We start from the raw sequence: 16,829 nt of genomic DNA, 5'->3' as shown, positions 1-16,829 counted from the left end.
AGGAAAATGTGTGAAAGTTATTGAACTGTAGTAAAATATGGTACTGAAATTGAATTTAATTGCTTACACATTTTCCAAGAGAAGTTACCCTAAATATTAAAACAAGTGTGCAGATAACATATTGGCATGTAGAAGTATATATGTAAACATAGTTATTGTTATGAAACTGAGTAAAGTTAAATATTATGCCATTTAGAGGTGTTAAGAATGAATTTTGTGCTGTGTATCAAATTGTGAAATATGACTAGATATCACTGTCTTAGCAAAAACAATTTATAGATATTCTTTTTCATATATACAGGCAACAATAATGGATAACCAACAATAATTAGCAAAAAAATCTTTATACTTCCCAGGATTTATTTTTTTAATTTAGATTTGATAGCATGATCTAAGATTATATATATATAATATTCATTATTATTGCCTGTATATTTGGAAAATAATATATATAAAATATTTTATGTGCTAAAACCATATTTTCAGTGGTATGCTACAGTTAGTTCATACTGGCTCCTGAAGGCTGATTTTTAAATATTTAGGATTTTTAAAAAATTGTGGTAACAATTAATATGGTATCTACTCTCTTAACTTTTTAAGTAAATAGAAAGTGTTATTAATTATGGGCATAATGTTGTACAGTAGATCTCTAGATTCTAGAACTTGCTTATCTTACATCACTGAAACTTTATGCCTATTGAACAGCAACTTCCTGTTTTCATCACCTCCCAGCCTTGGCAACTACTATTTTACCCCCTGTTTCTATGAGTTTGACTATTTTAGATACCTCATATAAGTGGAAACATACACTTTGTCCTGAAACATACACATTTGTCCTGAGACTGGCTTATTTCATTAGCATAATGTCTTCTGCTGGTTGCTAAATTATTGGTAGCTTGAAATAATCAATGGTAGGGTTTTTTAACATCATAGAAATTGGAAAACCCTAGAAACTAGTCCTTTTTTCTTTTTTTCCCCCTAGAGAGCTAGTTTACCAGCACATCCCTAAATACTGGACTAAAAATATTTCTGATGGTTGATTTTTTTCTTTGTCCTTAAACCCTCCAGGGTCAGATATCTGTATTACTCTATTAGTTCACTTTAGGTAATCGAAGTTCTGATCTCAGATGATGGGTGTGGGATGGAGTGGGGGAAAATACAAATATTTTACTGTATAAGGCAGAGAGAGCCCTGTGACCATACTCCCAACAGATGAATGACCATGAAAATTTGCTTCTGATGTATAGATTGTTGCCTGGTCTATTGCATCTTAGAAAAACACTGGAGCATGTAGAATGCAGAGCCAGGGCAGGCTCCCAATATATACTCCCCATGTTAGTAGAATAAAATAGACTTGGAGAGTAAAAGTTCAAGATGTTGGCCCAGTTAATGGGCCAATAGACGTCAAGGAAAGACCCTGACACGTGGAGACGCTGGAGCTAATTCCTGAGCAGGTGGATTCAGCTTCCTAAGGGGAAAAAGGTAATGAAGATTGCTTGTTTCATTTTCCTCTGGACACACCTGAATTGCTTATTTTTGGACACACATGCATCTATCTTTGACACATCTGCAGTTTTAGGACCTAATCAGTTTTATGCCAAACATCTGTTGTTCTACACAGATCGAAGTTTGAAGATGTGTAGCTTATACCATTCAAGAGAAAAGCAATCTCATAAAAACCCAAATGGAATGGTCCAACTCCCATGGTCAGTGTTGAGATGGAGAGATCTGTAAAGAGAAAAACCCTGAGACATTGATTGTAGGGAAAAATCTAGGTCAGGAAGACACATAGATCGGGGGTTTCTGGACTCCACAGGAAAAGGAGGTGATGGTAGCATGATATTGTTCCAGAAATATTCTTCTAATATAATTAGTCATTCTGGTGGAGTTGTTTCTATTCTCTTGGAAGACATTTTTAGAAAGAAATAATATGGCAGACACCAAAGTATGGTTTACTATGAAGCCAGTGAAGCTTAAGCTTATGTGGTCCTTGGAGATGCCCTTACAATGTATTCAGATGGTTGTTTACTTTTGTATGAATGAGCAGGCTATTTTACTTGCTTTTGATTGAATTCACTATCTCTTTCTTCTGCAACTTCTTTTCCATCATACTTCCAGTCCTTTCAGGCAGTGGTATGTCCATGGGCATTCATGTGGCCCCTCTAAGAAGCTGAGTTGGTTATATACTATTTTAACTACAATTTGAAAAGATACTTTATAACAGAAAGCAATTTAACTTGATGATCAATAATTTCCAAGGTTATTTATTAGACAAAAATTTATACTGAATTGTTTTACCCAACAGTAGTTGAGTCTTCAATAGTAATTTTCAACGTGAAAATTCAATAAGAAATAAGATAATATGTTGAAAATATTACATGAGTAGCAGACTAACTCCCATGTAAAAGTCTTGATTTCTTGAGTGAGTGCTTACATAAGACTGCTTAGATACAGGGCTTTCTGATCTTGTGAGATGGCTAAGTGTTGGCAGAGGGCTAAATTTCTCTATATGAAATATTTGAAATGATAAGGGTGAGAGAAGCATATTTAGAGTCTAGTTTGGTTGCTTAATTGAGGAAAAATGAGAATATATTATGTTGTAGTTGAATGTTTGGGGAGATCTATTACAAAACCTAGCAACTCAGAAGCTATAAAGGAAAAAATAAATATATGTGACTATATACCTTGTGCAATTTTTGGTAAGCCAAAGACATTGTAAATAACATTAAAACTTAATAAATTAAGAAATACATTTGTATAGTATATGAGAGATGAATGGAAAATTTCAATAAAATATAAACTGTTCCTACAAGAGTGAAAAAATGGGATAAATAATTCCATGGAAAGATGAGCAATGAATACAAAAACAATTCGTAGAAAAGACAATGACTGACAAACCCAGTCTTACTGTGATTAGGAAAATGAAAATTAAAGTAACAATGAGCTCTAAATTCACCTCCATTAGATTGGCAGATAGTTAAATTAGTGATAATTCCTTTTGCTGGCATGGATGCTGGAAAAAAGTGTACATTCATATAATTTTAGTAAAAATATGAATTATTATGGTCATTTAAGTGATCAGCCTGGCAGGACCTGTAAAATTTAAGTATATACATAAACTTTGACCCAGATCAAATCTATTCTAAGTAAATTATAACAGTAATGTATAAGGATTTGTGAATAAGTGTATAGTGCTATACAGTTGACAATGACAAAAAACTGAAAATGAAATTAATGCCAATTAAAGAGGAGATTGATTGAATAAACTGTGGTACATCCATTGCCCAGGATGTTGTATATCCATTATAAGGAGTGGGTTAGAGCTTTACCTAGTGGCCAGCCTAAATTTGCTTGATGTAATGACATGTGAGAAATGCAAGTTGCAGAAATATATATAAAATACAGTCAGATTACATTAAAAATAAACCGTGTCAAAAAGCTGTTTGGTTCTATTATATATGCATAGAAAAATATGGAAATAAACATATAAGGTTATTTACACTGGTTATTTGATGTGTGTTGGCCAGGCAAAGAAAAAAGTAAAGGGCCAAAAACAAAATCCCTTTGCTTGTCCATGGGATTTCCCAGGCAAATACATTAGTTTTGGAGATACAAGCAAAGACAAGTGAGCAAAATATAAATAAGCCTGTATTTCTTAACTTGCTAAATATGGGACTTTCCTATGAATTATAGAACCACATACTGACCTGGCCTTTCACCAGAGAGAGTGAAAAACAGATTAGGGCGCACACACACACACACACACACACACACACACATATATATATATATATATATGCATATGTGACTGTATATCCCAAAAGCAGCTACTTGCTTTTCTGCAACCTCGTCATAACAGAGTCCAGCATGTGGAACACTCTTAATAAATGCCAGTGCATATGCTGAATTCATATTGTGTGGCTACCATGAGAAATGTGCACACACACACGATTGATACTTAACCAGTGTGATTTGTTAAGGCTGTGTGGGTTGTTTATAGCTTCAGTTCCTGTAGTTTGTCAGTGGTTCATTCTGATTGGTCAGGAAATGGGTTATATTTAGTATTTTGATTATCATACCCACACACAAACCTACCTCATTTAAACACTACTCATATGCCATGCCCATACTTTTCAAATAGCTTACTATAATACAAATTCTTCTACCTTAAGGAAATACTGCCAACCCACACCATATACTATGCATAGAGCCTCTTTATATCATATTCCCAACAAAACATAAGCATCAAATGAAGCCCTAATATAAAACTCTCTCTGACATGTTCACCAGTCACAAAGATCAAAGATCATAGAGCCCATGCAGTAACCAAGAGTATTCATCTTAAATAGTTACTGGGTATTTGCTATCATATATTCATACGCATACAGCCTTGACGTACTCCTTTCCCAATTTGGGACGAGTCTGCTGTTCCATGTCTGGTTCTAACTGTTGCTTCTTGACCTGCATACAGATTTCTCAGGAGGCAGGTCAGGTGGTCTGGTATTCCCATCTTTTGAAGATTTTTCCACACAATCAAAGACTTTGGTGTAGTCAATAAAGCAGAAGTAGATGTTTTCTGGAACTCTTGCTTTTTCAATGATCCAATGGATGTTAGCAATTTGATCTCTGGTTCTTCTGCCTTTTCTAAATCCAGCTTAAACATCTGGAAATTTATGGTTCATGTACTATTGAAGCCTTGATTGGAGAATTTTGATCATTACTTTGCTAGTGTGTGAGATGAGTGCAACTGTGCAGTAGTTTGAATATTCTTTGGCATTGCCTTTCGTTGGGATTAGAAGGAAAACTGACCTTTTCCAGTCCTGTGACCACTGCTGAGTTTTCCAAATTTGCTGGCATATTGAGTGCAGCACTTTCACAGCATCATCTTTTAGGATTTGAAATAGTTCCACTGGAATTCCATCACCTCCACTAGCTTTGTTCATAGTGATGCTTCCTAAGGCCCATTTGACTTCACATTCCAGGATGTCTGGCTCTAGGTCAGTGATTACATCATCGTGGTTATCTGGGTCATGATGATCTTTTTTGTATAGTTCTGTGTATTCTTACCATCTCTTCTTAATATCTTCTGCTTCTGTTAGGTCCATACCATTTCTGTCCTTTATTGTGGCCATCTTTGCATGAAATATTCCCTTTGTATCTCTAATTTTCTTGAAGAGATCACTAGTCTTTCCCATTGCATTGTTTTCCTCCATTCTTTGCATTGATCACTGAGGAAAGCTTTCTTATCGCTCTTTGCTATTCTTTAGAACCCTGCATTCAAATGGGCATATATTTCCTTTTCTTCTTTGCCTTTTGCTTCTCTTCTTTTTCAGCTGTTTGTAAGGCCTCCTAAGACAACTGTTTTGCCTTTTTACATTTCTTTTTCTTGGGGATTATCTTGATCACTGCCTCAAATACAATGTCATGAACCTCCATCCATAGTTCTTCAGGCACTCTGTCTATCAGATATAGTCCCTTAAATCTATTTCTCACTTGTACTGTATAATCATAAGGGATTTGATGTAGGTCATACCTGAATGGTCTTTTGGTTTTCCTTACTTTCTTCAATTTAAGTCTGAATTTGGCAATAAGGAGTTCATGATCTGAGCCGCAGTCAGCTCCCAGTCTTGTTTTTGCTGACTATATAGAGCTACTCCAGCTTTGGCTGCAAAGAATATAATCAACCTGATTTCAGTGTTGACAATCTGGTGACGCCCATGTGTAGAGTCTTCTCTGGTGTCGTTGGAAAAGGGTGTTTGCTATGACCAGTGCGTTCTCTTGGCAAAACTCTGTTAGACTTTGACCTGCTTCATTTTGTACTCCAAGGCCAAATTTGCCTGTTACTCCAGGAATTTCTTGACTTCCTACTTTTGCATTCCAGTCCCCTATAATGAAAAGGGCATCTTTTTTGGGTGTTAGTTCTAGAAGGTCTTGTAGGTCTTCATAGAACCATTCAGCTTCTTCAGTATTACTGGTTGGCACATAGACTTGGATTACTATGATACTGAATGATTTGCCTTGGAAACAAACAGAGATCATTCTGTCATTTTTGAGACTGCATCTAAGTACTGCATTTTGGACTCTTTTGTTGATTATGAGGGCTACTCCATTTCCTCTAAGGGATTCTTGCCCACAGTAGTAGACATAAGGGTTATCTGAGTTAAATTCACCCATTCCAGTCCATTTTAGTTCACTGATTCCTAAAATGTCAATGTTCACCCTTGCTATCTCCTGTTTGATCACTTCCAATTTACCTTGATTCATGGACCTAACATTCCAGGTTCCTATGCAATATTGTGTTTACAACATTGAACTTTACTTCCATCATCAGTCACATCTGCAACGGGGTGTTGTTTTTGCTTTGGCTCCATTGCTTCATTCTTTTTGGAGTTATTTCTCCACTGTTCTCCAGTAGCATATTGGGCACCTAGCTACCTGAGGAGTTTATCTTTCAGTGTCCTATCTTTTTGCATTTTCATACTGTTCATGGGGTTCTCAAGGCAAGAATACTGAAGTGGTTTTCCATTTGTCACCCTGCTTATTTAACTTATATGCAGTGTACATCTTGTGAAATGCCCATCTGGATAAAGCACACCTGGAATCAAGACTGCCGGGAGAAATATCAGTAACCTCAGATACGCAGATGACATCACCCTTATGGCAGAAAGTGAAGAAGAACTAAAGAGCCTCTTGATGAAAGTGAAAGTGGAGAGTGAAAACGTTGGCTTAAATCTCAATATTCAGAAAAATAAGATCATGGCATCTGGCCATCACTTTATGGCAAATAGATGAGGAAACAATGGAAATAGAGACTGTTTTGGGCTCCAAAATCACTGCAGACGGTGACTAGAGCCAAGAAATTAAAAGATTCTTGCTCTTTGGAAGAAAAGCTATGACCAACCTAGACAGCATACTAAAAAACAGAGACACTGCTTTGCCAATAAAGGTCTTTCTAGTAAAAGCTATGGTTTTTCCACTAGTCACATATGTATGTGAGGGTTGGACTATATAGAAAGCTGAGCGCCGAAATATAGATACTTTTGAACTGTGATATTGGAGAAGACTCTTGAGCATCCCTTGAACTGCAAGATCAAGCCAGTCAATCCTAAAGGAAATCAGTCCTGAATATTCATTGGAAGGACTGATGCTGAAACTCTAATACTTTTGCCACCTGATGCAAAGAACTGACTCCTTGGAAAAGACCCTGATGATGGGAAAGATTGAAGGCAGGAGAAGAAGGAGACAACACAGGATGAGATGGCTAGATGGCATTACCTACTTGATGCACATGAATTTGAGCCAGCCCCAGGAGTTGGTGATGGACAGGGAAGCCTGGCATGTTGCAGTCCATAGAGTTGCAGAGTCAGACACGACTGAGCAACTGAACTGATACATATGCATATGTGTTTTTTTTTTTAAATAAAAACAAAACATTTTATCCTCTGATGACATGTGTAGGGTGTGTGTGTGTGTGTGTATGGTGTGGTGTGGAAGGAGGCACTGGGGGGTCAAATTAAGAGCTGAGGAGTTGCAGTCATCTATTTAAAAAGCATGCATCATGAATCCATCACTACTAATGTCAAGGGACCAGCGTGTAAATATGGATTCTGGATGCTTTACAGAAAATTGCTTAAGCCTTTTCCAATTTATGAATGAAAGCAAGACTGTCTTTTGTGCTTTTGATGTAGAGTGTGTTTTAGGCTTATGGTAGTGATATTAAATTCAACAATTATTTAAATGAGTTCAACATTCTTCAGCAGCTTCTTGGAATTATGTTTCTCAAGATTCTCTCTTTTCAAGAATCTAAAATGGCCCTTATTCCTTGGTTCCCCTTAATGACTAATGTCCCTTAATGGTGCCCCTTAATATTTTAGTATAATACAGGTAGTAGACATGTGCTTGTCAAGACTCATTGGGAGATACAGAATTAGATGTTGTCTTACAGATCAATTACTGAAGCTAATACAGAGATCTGTAAATTTTTTCAAAGCAACAAAGGAACTTTTTAGACAGTTAGTGGATGTCTTCTTTTTTGGTTCAAGAGCATCTATTTCTCTTTGTTCTGATAATTGAGCTTTGACTTTTCTTTGGGGACACCATTTCTTTTTTTTTTTTTTTTTTAACCATTGATAAGATCCTTTATTTAGGACATCATGACCAAATACTGAACAATCAATCTGGGTTAACTATACAATCCATCTGTTTGGCTAATTAGACACATTCCTTTTGCTATTATATCACAAAGATAGTCTTTAGCTTTTATGAACATAAAAAATGACATAGCCAAAATTCCACTCAAAAGCATGAAAACAATGAGAAGAAAGAACTGTCTCATCTGTAACATTAAATACACTTTAACCCAAGCCCTGAATGCTTAGCAGTCAAACATTAGCCTTTTACTACTTTTGGCAAAAAAAAAAAGTGTTAGACTAAGCATTGACAGATAGAATTTTCCATTACTAATGCCAAAATCATGAGAATGACTATACTAAAACTATCACTTGACAATCCGTATTCACTTCTTTTTTTTTTTTTCTATAGTCATCAGAAATTTTTTTTAAATTTTATTTTATTTTTAAACTTTACATAATTGTATTAGTTTTGCCAAATATCAAAATGAATCCATCACAGGTATACATGTGTTCCCCATCCTGAACCCTCCTCCCTCCTCCCTCCCCATACCATCCCTCTGGGTCGTCCCAGTGCACTAGCCCCAAGCATCCAGTATCGTGCATTGAACCTGGACTGGCATCTCATTTCATACATGATATTTTACATGTTTCAATGCCATTCTCCCAAATCTTCCCACCCTCTCCCTCTCCCACAGAGTCCATAAGACTGTTCTATACACCAGTGTCTCTTTTGCTAGATGTCCATCAGCAGATGAATGGATAAGAAAACTGTGGTACATATACACAATGGAGTATTACTCAGCCATTAAAAAGAATTCATTTGAATCAGTTCTAATGAGGTGGATGAAACTGGAGCCTATTATACAGAGTGAAGTAAGCCAGAAGGAAAAACACCAATAAGTATACTAACACATATATATGGAATTTAGAAAGATGATAACAATAACCCTGTGTATGACACCATTTCTTTTGATTTGTGAGTCCATGGGAAAGCACACCTCCCCCAGGTTGGGCACATCCCTTAGGGCGTTTTGCCCTCATCCACCTAGTGGTAGCAGTTGTTTAAGAGCTGTAACATCACTATCTGATGCTGAGATAGCACTTACTGATGCCAAGAACTAAGGGTTTTAGATGTATTAATTACAATCTGTAAAGAAGTAGATACTATTTTACTGATGATATTAATAATTTAATTATCCAATTGATTCAAGCAGTCATTATCATTTTTCAAGTGACAAGATTACAGCTAAGTTAAATGACTCGATCAAAAAGGTACAATTGCTTAGTCACGAGTCATGATATAAATCTATTGTATTTGCTTGTTCTGGCTGTAGAGTCTGTGATGTTAACCTAAAGGCATGTTTTCTGAGTTGGTCTAATTCTGAAAATTGTTCTGAGATTTCTGTGTTGTTAGGATGTAGACCTACATATACAGGCTAGTAATCATCTTGCCCTCTCTCTGAATGGAGAGGCTGTTGAGACTGATAGTAACAGAGAAAAATAGAGACAAGAGATGAACAGATTCTATGACATTATTTGAAGCTGTTATTCCCTTGAAATTGTAAGCTACATGTGTGATTAGGTCTCTGTTTTTATTTTAACCTTTTTAAAAAAAATTGAAATATAGTTAATTTACAATGTTGTGTTAGTTTCAGATGTATAGCAAAGTGATTCAGTTATATATATTCTTTTTCAGGTGATTTTCCTTTATAGGTTATTACAAGATATTTAATACAGTTCCTGTGCTATAAGTAGGTCCAAGTTGTTTATCTGTTTTATATATAGTAGTGTGTATCTGTTAATCCAAACTCCTAATTTATCTCCTCTGCCACTATTGCCTTTGGTAACCATAAATATGTCTTTTGTGTTTGTGAGTCTCATTCTGTTTTATAAATACCATATAATATCACTTATATATAGAATATAAAGAAACGATACAAATAAATTTATTTATGAAATAGAACTAGACTCATAGGCATAAGTCTCCATTTTTAAGCTCATTTAAGCCAGATTGAATTAGGTTCCTGTCACTTATGGCTGAGACGTATTAACCAATATATATGTACTTAACTTGGTATCTAAGAATAGGATATTGATCTGAGGGGAGTGTTGAGGGAAAGTAAAGAAAAAGAAAAAATGTATAATAAATCTAAGACCACATAGTATAAGTAGATATACCCACTCTAGAAACGCAGGAGTCTAGGCTATAATTGTCCATTGGTGTTCATTTAGTTCAGGTTTCAGATTATAACAATATGTGAAGTTCTTTAGTTTTTAAGTTAGAAAAAGAGAAATATATAATGAACAGCTATGTACCCATGCTAATATGTAAGAAGGAGAAATTTTGGTCTTGAATAGAAGGAAAAGTAATATCATTTGTTGAATGTGCCAAACATTATTCTAAATGCTTTCATATATCTTACTATTTAAGTTTCCCAACAGAAGGAAGATATTTTCCGTATGTGGAGATTGAGGCTTGGGATGTGGATGAAAGTGTTCTACCTGTAGCAGACACTGTTGGCCAAAAAACCAAATGACTTGCTCCCAATTCCCTTTCCCCTCCTTTCCCTCTATCCTCTTATATAGCTTAGTACCTGATTTTCATCCCTACTGCAGCTAGGAGTGGGCATATGACATACTTTTTATTAATGAGATAAAAGCAGAACTCTTATTGGGATTCTGGAAAATATTAATACTTATTTTCCTGATAATAGGAACATATGCATCTGATGTCTTCACTTCCTTATTTTTTCAGTGAACCTGGGCTTAATATCCGGGGCTTCAGAGTCATTTCACAACTTTAATGGGAGGTGTAAGTGCTTGAAAGGATAGTAGAACATAAAGAGAGAAGGAGCCTGGGTATTTGATGACATCATGAAAGACTATCTCTGGATTTTTCTTCTTGGGTAATATAAAAAAATGGTTTTCTTGCTTATCCCATGATTACTTGCAGCCCACAGTATATGCATGGGTTTTCTGTTACTTAACTACTATGTGTGCCTCTAATATAAAGACCTTAGATGGACCCATGGCTAATGCACAGGCTAGTTTTATATAATATAGCTTCTTTCCACCAGTATTTCTTGCTTCTCCTTCAATGAAAATGGGATATAGTTCACCAGTGTCTTATTTTAAGATGGTTATACATAATATAAATATTTAGTCAAATAGGTGTGACAGAAGGTGAAGTCAGAGTTGAGTGTGAGAGGTACTTGTCATACACTTGCAGGTCTTTAAGCTGGAAGGGGCAATGTGACCGGGAATGCAGATGATTTTAAGCTTGAAGAAGCTCCTGGCTCAAAGCCAGCAAGAAAATAGGAACCTTAGTTCTTTAACCTCAAGAAACTCATTTCTGCCAACAACCTAAATGAGTTTGGAGGATCATTCTTTCAAGCCATAGAAAATAACTCTGCCCTTGCCACCACCTTGAATTTGGTCTTGTGATAGCCTAAGCAGGGAGTTGGCTAAGATCCTCACTGTGTCCAGATTTCTGATTCATGGAAACCATGACATAATAAATGGATGTTGTTCTAAGCCACTGAGCTTATGGTAATTTGTTGCATCAGCAATGAACTCCAGTCTGTTTTCCTAATAAGATCTCTGGTCTGTTGGGGCTCCACTTCTCTATAGTAGGTTTAGAAAGTGCCCCCAGAGGGAATGTGATTCACTTCAGGTTTTTCCCTTCTCTCAAGGATTATTGCTTTATATAGCTATTGCTCAAACCCTGAAAAGAGTGATTGCATATATTTTGTTTAATTTTATACTGCTTATAGTGGGATGCTAAGTCCCATACTAGTCACTGTGCCATGTCTGAAACTGTACATTTAAACAGATTTCTGATTTATGGTATGATGTTTGTTTTGTTTTTATTTGTTCTTTGCTTTGTCTCTGATAATTTTTGGACACACGTATTTGCAATTTTGAAGTTTCATGATGACATGAATCGTGAGGGTGTTTTTGTACCCATTGAGTTGGGCAAATGATAGAACTTATCAATTTGGAAACTCATGTTTTTAAATTCTGGGAGTATTCTTTAAAATGCATATCATATAATATCCTTCTCATTGTACAACCTGTTCTGCTTCTTGAAAACATGTTGAAGTTGGTTGCCAGTGTTCACGTATTCTGTATTCTTATTGATTATTTGGTTTAATTCTTCTATCTATTGTAAAGAGGTAGGTGTTAAAGATGTAACTATGGTTATGGATTTGTTTGTTTCTTCCTTCAGTTTTGGTAGGTGGTGCTTTGGTTATTCTGAAGCTCAGTTAGGTTTATATACATTTAGGAATATCAAGAGCTAATGTTACTTACTGAGAAATTAACTTCTTAATCATTAGTAATATTTCTCTTCTTGAAGTTAACTTTATTTTTTGATGAATTCCTTTATCATTTCTTGTAGTACAGGTCTCTTGTGATAAATTGTCTTAAATGTTTCATGTTACCCTCCTTAAAGGATAAATTTCTGGCTTGACAGTTTCTATTTCTTTCAGTACTACAGAGGTACTACTCCATTCTCTTTGGACCTTCATTATTTTTTGATGAGAAGTCAGTCATCATTTGTGTCCCCAATTCTGTTTGTGATTCTTTTTTGATCTCTATTGGTTTTCAAGGCTTTCCTTTTGCTGAAAAAAAAAAATGGTTAAAGAAAACAAATTAGGTGATACAGACATTTACCACATCATGAAGCAGAATGACTCCTTTCAGAGAACTGCAAAATAAGGTAGAAATCAGCTTTTATAGGACAAAGAATAAAGAAAAACAATGAGAAGAATAGAATATAACTGATTGTCTGAGGCCATATAGTCATTCTTATTTAGGATGGGAAGGCCCAGTGTTGGCTTGGCATTTGAAGATTGGCTGACTTGATATAGTATATTTCTATTCACGTGGGGCATTGATAGGAACATGAAAGCTGTCTAATGAATTAAATACTTAGTTTATATTCCTTAAGTTTCTAAGATTTCGGGGGGGAGGTGTAGTTTCTATTTATTTATTTATTTTTTGTTTCTATTTATTTTTGAGTAAATTTGACAAAATGAAAATTTCTAACAACTTGTCAGTTTCATCTACATTTTTATTCCTATGACTAATAAAGGATATTAGTCATAATATCTTTTTAATATCTGCTGCATTCATAACTATGTGGGTTTTTCTTTTCCATTCCTAATATTTGTGCCTTATTTCCTTTTTGTTGTGGTATATTTTAGCAGAAGTCTGTCATATTTATTATAGATTTCAAAGAAGGAATCATTCATTTTATTTAACTTTTCTATTATATACATTATATTTCATTAGATTTTCTTTGTGTGTGTGTGTGTGTGTGTGTGTAATAAAATTTTATTAAAGTATAAAGGAGATAGAGAAAGCTTCTGACATAGGCATCAGAAGGGGGCAGAAAGAGTACCCGCTTGCTAGTGTTAACAATGAAGTTATATAATCCAAAGAATATCTGGAGGTTGTAAAGACCTCATCAGACCTACTCCCATAATTTACATTTTAAGGTAACACTGTCCTTAGGCAAGATACATCCTTGTAAAGACCAGGTCTACTCCCATAATTAACATTTTAAGATAACAGAAGGTTGAATCCAAAGACTGTCCTTAGGCAGGATACATTATTGTTATATAATCCTAAGGAATGTGGAGAAAGAACAAAAGTTTGTCCTTTCTTCCTCCTTGAGAATTCCAGACCCCTCTCTCCTTGGGGACCCCTAGACTCCCTATCAACCTGCCTAGGACCTGACTCTCTATTATGTTGATCATTTCATTTCTTCTTACTTTCTTTGGGCTATTTTTTACTAGTTTTCTGTTAATCTCCTAATGTTGGTGCCTAATGTAGAATTTTCAGCCTCTTCTTTCCTAAAATAAGTATTTGAAGCTGTTTATTTTTGTGCATTTCCACAGTTAGAACTGGACATGGAACAACAGACTGGTTCCAAATAGGAAAGGAGTACATCAAAGCTGTATCTTGTCACCCTTCTTATTTAACTTCTATGCAGAGTACATCATGAGAAACACTGGGCTGGTTTAAGCACAAGCTGGAATCAAGATTGTCGAGAGAAATATCAATAACCTCAGATATGCAGATGACAGCACCCTTATGGCAGAAAGTGAAAAACTAATAGCCTCTTGATGAAAGTGAAAGAGGAGGGTGGAAAAGTTGGCTTAAAACTCAACATTCAGAAAACTAAGATCATGGCATCTGGTCCCATCAGATCAGTTCAGTTCAGTTCAGTTCAGTCACTCAGTAGTGTCTGACTCTTTGCAGCCCCATGGGCTGCAGCATGCCAGACCTCCCTGTCCATCACCAACTCCCGGAGCTTCCTCAAACTCATATCCATTGAGTTGATGATGCCATCCAACCATCTCATCCTCTGTTGTCTCCTTCTCCTCCCATCTTCAATCTTTCCCAGCATCAGGGTCTTTTCAAATGAGTCAGTTCTTTGCATCAGGTGGCTGAAGTATTGGAGTTTCAGTGTCAGCCTCAGTCCTTCCAATGAGTATTCAGAACTGATTTTCTTTAGGATGGACTGGTTGGAGCTCCTTGCAGTCCAAGGGACTCTCAAGAGTCTTCTCCATCACCACAGTACAAAAGCATCAATTCTTTGGTGCTCAGCTTTCTTTAAAGACCAACTCACTTCATAGTCTGGTCCCATCACTTCATGGCAAATAGATGTGGAAACAGTGACAGATTTTATTTTGGGTGGCGGGGGGGGGGCTCCAAAATCACTGCAGATGATGACTGCAGCCATGAAATTAAAGACACTTACTCCTTGGAAGAAAGGTTATGACCAACCTAGACAGCATATTAAAAAGCAGAGCCATCACTTTTCCAGCAAAGGTCCATCTAGTCAAAGCTATGGTTTTTCCAGTAGTCATGTATGGATGTGAGAGTTGGACTATAAAGAAAGCTGAGCACCAAAGAATTGATGCTTTTGAACTGTGGTGTTGGAGAAGACTCTTGAGAGTCCCTTGGACTGCAAGGCGATCCAACCAGTCAATCCTAAAGGAAATTAGTCCTGAATATCCATTGAAAGGACTGTTGCTAAAGCTGAAACTCCAATACTTGGCCACCTGATGCAAAGAACTGACACCTTGGAAAAGACCCTGATGCTAGGAAAGATTGAAGGCAGTAGGAGGAGGGGTCAACAGAGGATGAGATGGCTGGATGGCATCACTGACTTGATGTACATGAGTTTGAGTAAACTCCAGGAGTTGGTGATGGACAGGGTGGCCTGGCATGCTGCAGTCATGGAGTTGCAAAGTCATGGGGTTGCAAAGAGTCAGACATGACTGAGTTACTGAACTGACTGACTAATGATAGCTGTATCCTATAAATTTTTATGTAGTAGTTTTATTATAACTCATTGTAAAATATTTTCTATTTTAAATTATGTTTTCTATGATTCTTAACTTTTAAGAAAAGTATTATCTTTGAATTATATGATTTTAGAGTTGTTATTTTTCTTCTTGTCGTTCAGTCACTCAGTTCAGCTGACTCTTTGTAACCCCATGGACTGTAGCATGCCAGGCTTCCCTGTCCTTTACCAAATCCCCGAGTTTGCTCAAACTCATATCCTTTGAGTTGGTGATGCCATCCAACCATCTCATAATCTGTTGACTCTTCTCCTCCTACCTCCAATCTTTCCTAGCATCAGGGTCTTTTCTAAGGAATTGGCTCTTCACATATGGTGGTCAAAGTGCTGGAGCTTCAGCTTCAGCATCAGTCCTTCTAATGAATATTCAGGACTGAGTTACTTTAGGATGGACTGGTTGGATCTCCTTGCTGTCCAAGGGACTCTCAAGAGTCTTCTCCAACACCACAGTTCAAAAGCATCAATTCAGTGCTCAGCCTTCTATATGGTCAAACCCTCACATCCATACATGACTACTGGGAAAACCATAGCTTTGACTATGCGGTCTTTTGTTGGCAAAGTAATGTCTCTGCTTTTTAATACTCTGTCTAGGTTTGTTGCAGCTTTTCTTCCAAGGAGCAAGTGTGTTTTAATTTCATGGCTGCAGTCACCATCTGCAGTGATTTTGGAGCCCAGAAAAATAGTCTTTCCATTGTTTCCCCATCTGTTTAACATGAAGTGATGGGACCTTCACTTAGTTTTTTGATGTGATGATCTTAGTTTTTTGAATGTTGAATTTTAAGCCAACTTTTTCACTCTCCTCTTTCACCTTCAACAAGAGGTTCTTTAGTTCCTCTTCACTTTCTGCCATAAGGGTGTTGTCATCTGCGTATCTGAGGTTATTCATATTTCTCCCAGCAATTTTGATTCCAGCTTGTGCTTCATCCAGTCTGGCATTTTGCATGAGGTGCTCTGCATACAAGTTAAATAAACAATGTGAAAATATACAGCCTTGATGTACTCCTTTCCCAATTTGGAACCAGTCCATTGTTTTCATTTCATGTTCTATTTCTTCTTGTCCGACATAAGTCTCAGGAGGCAGGTCAGATGGTCTGGTATTCCCATCCCTTTAATAATTTTCCACAGTTTGTTGTGATCCACACAGTCAATGGCTTTAGTATGGTCAATGAAGAAAAGTAGATAATTTTCTGGTATTCTCTTGCTTTTTCTATGATCCAGCGGAGGTTGGCAATTTGATCTCTGGTTCCTCTGCCTTTTCTAAATCCAACTTGTATGTCTTGAAGTTCAAGGTTCACATACTGTTGAAGCCTACTCTGGAGGAT

At 36.4% G+C, this 16,829-nt stretch overlaps 1 protein-coding gene across 19 annotated transcripts in view; it reads left to right on the top strand.

The window, feature by feature from the left end:
- The window catches only part of PRR16 (proline rich 16), a 1,143,323-nt gene that overhangs the window by 175,088 nt on the left and 951,406 nt on the right, over window positions 1–16,829 (top strand). The window contains exon 5 of one of the 19 annotated variants that reach the window (XR_015167101.1): window positions 6,558–7,310. The exons of the other annotated variants lie outside the window; for them this stretch is intronic. The gene's annotated coding sequence lies outside the window, so the exon portion shown is untranslated. Of the gene's footprint in view, window positions 1–6,557; window positions 7,311–16,829 lie in introns of those variants that run through there. 19 annotated transcript variants of the gene reach the window in all.

Source organism: Bos grunniens, chromosome 7 (genome assembly GCF_055505025.1).
Source record: "Bos grunniens cultivar Pamir isolate PY7600 chromosome 7, Bosgru_T2T1.0, whole genome shotgun sequence".
NCBI lineage: Eukaryota > Metazoa > Chordata > Mammalia > Artiodactyla > Bovidae > Bos > Bos grunniens.
The sequence above is the reverse complement of the archived record's forward strand: the minus strand, read 5'-3'. Positions and strand labels throughout refer to the sequence as shown.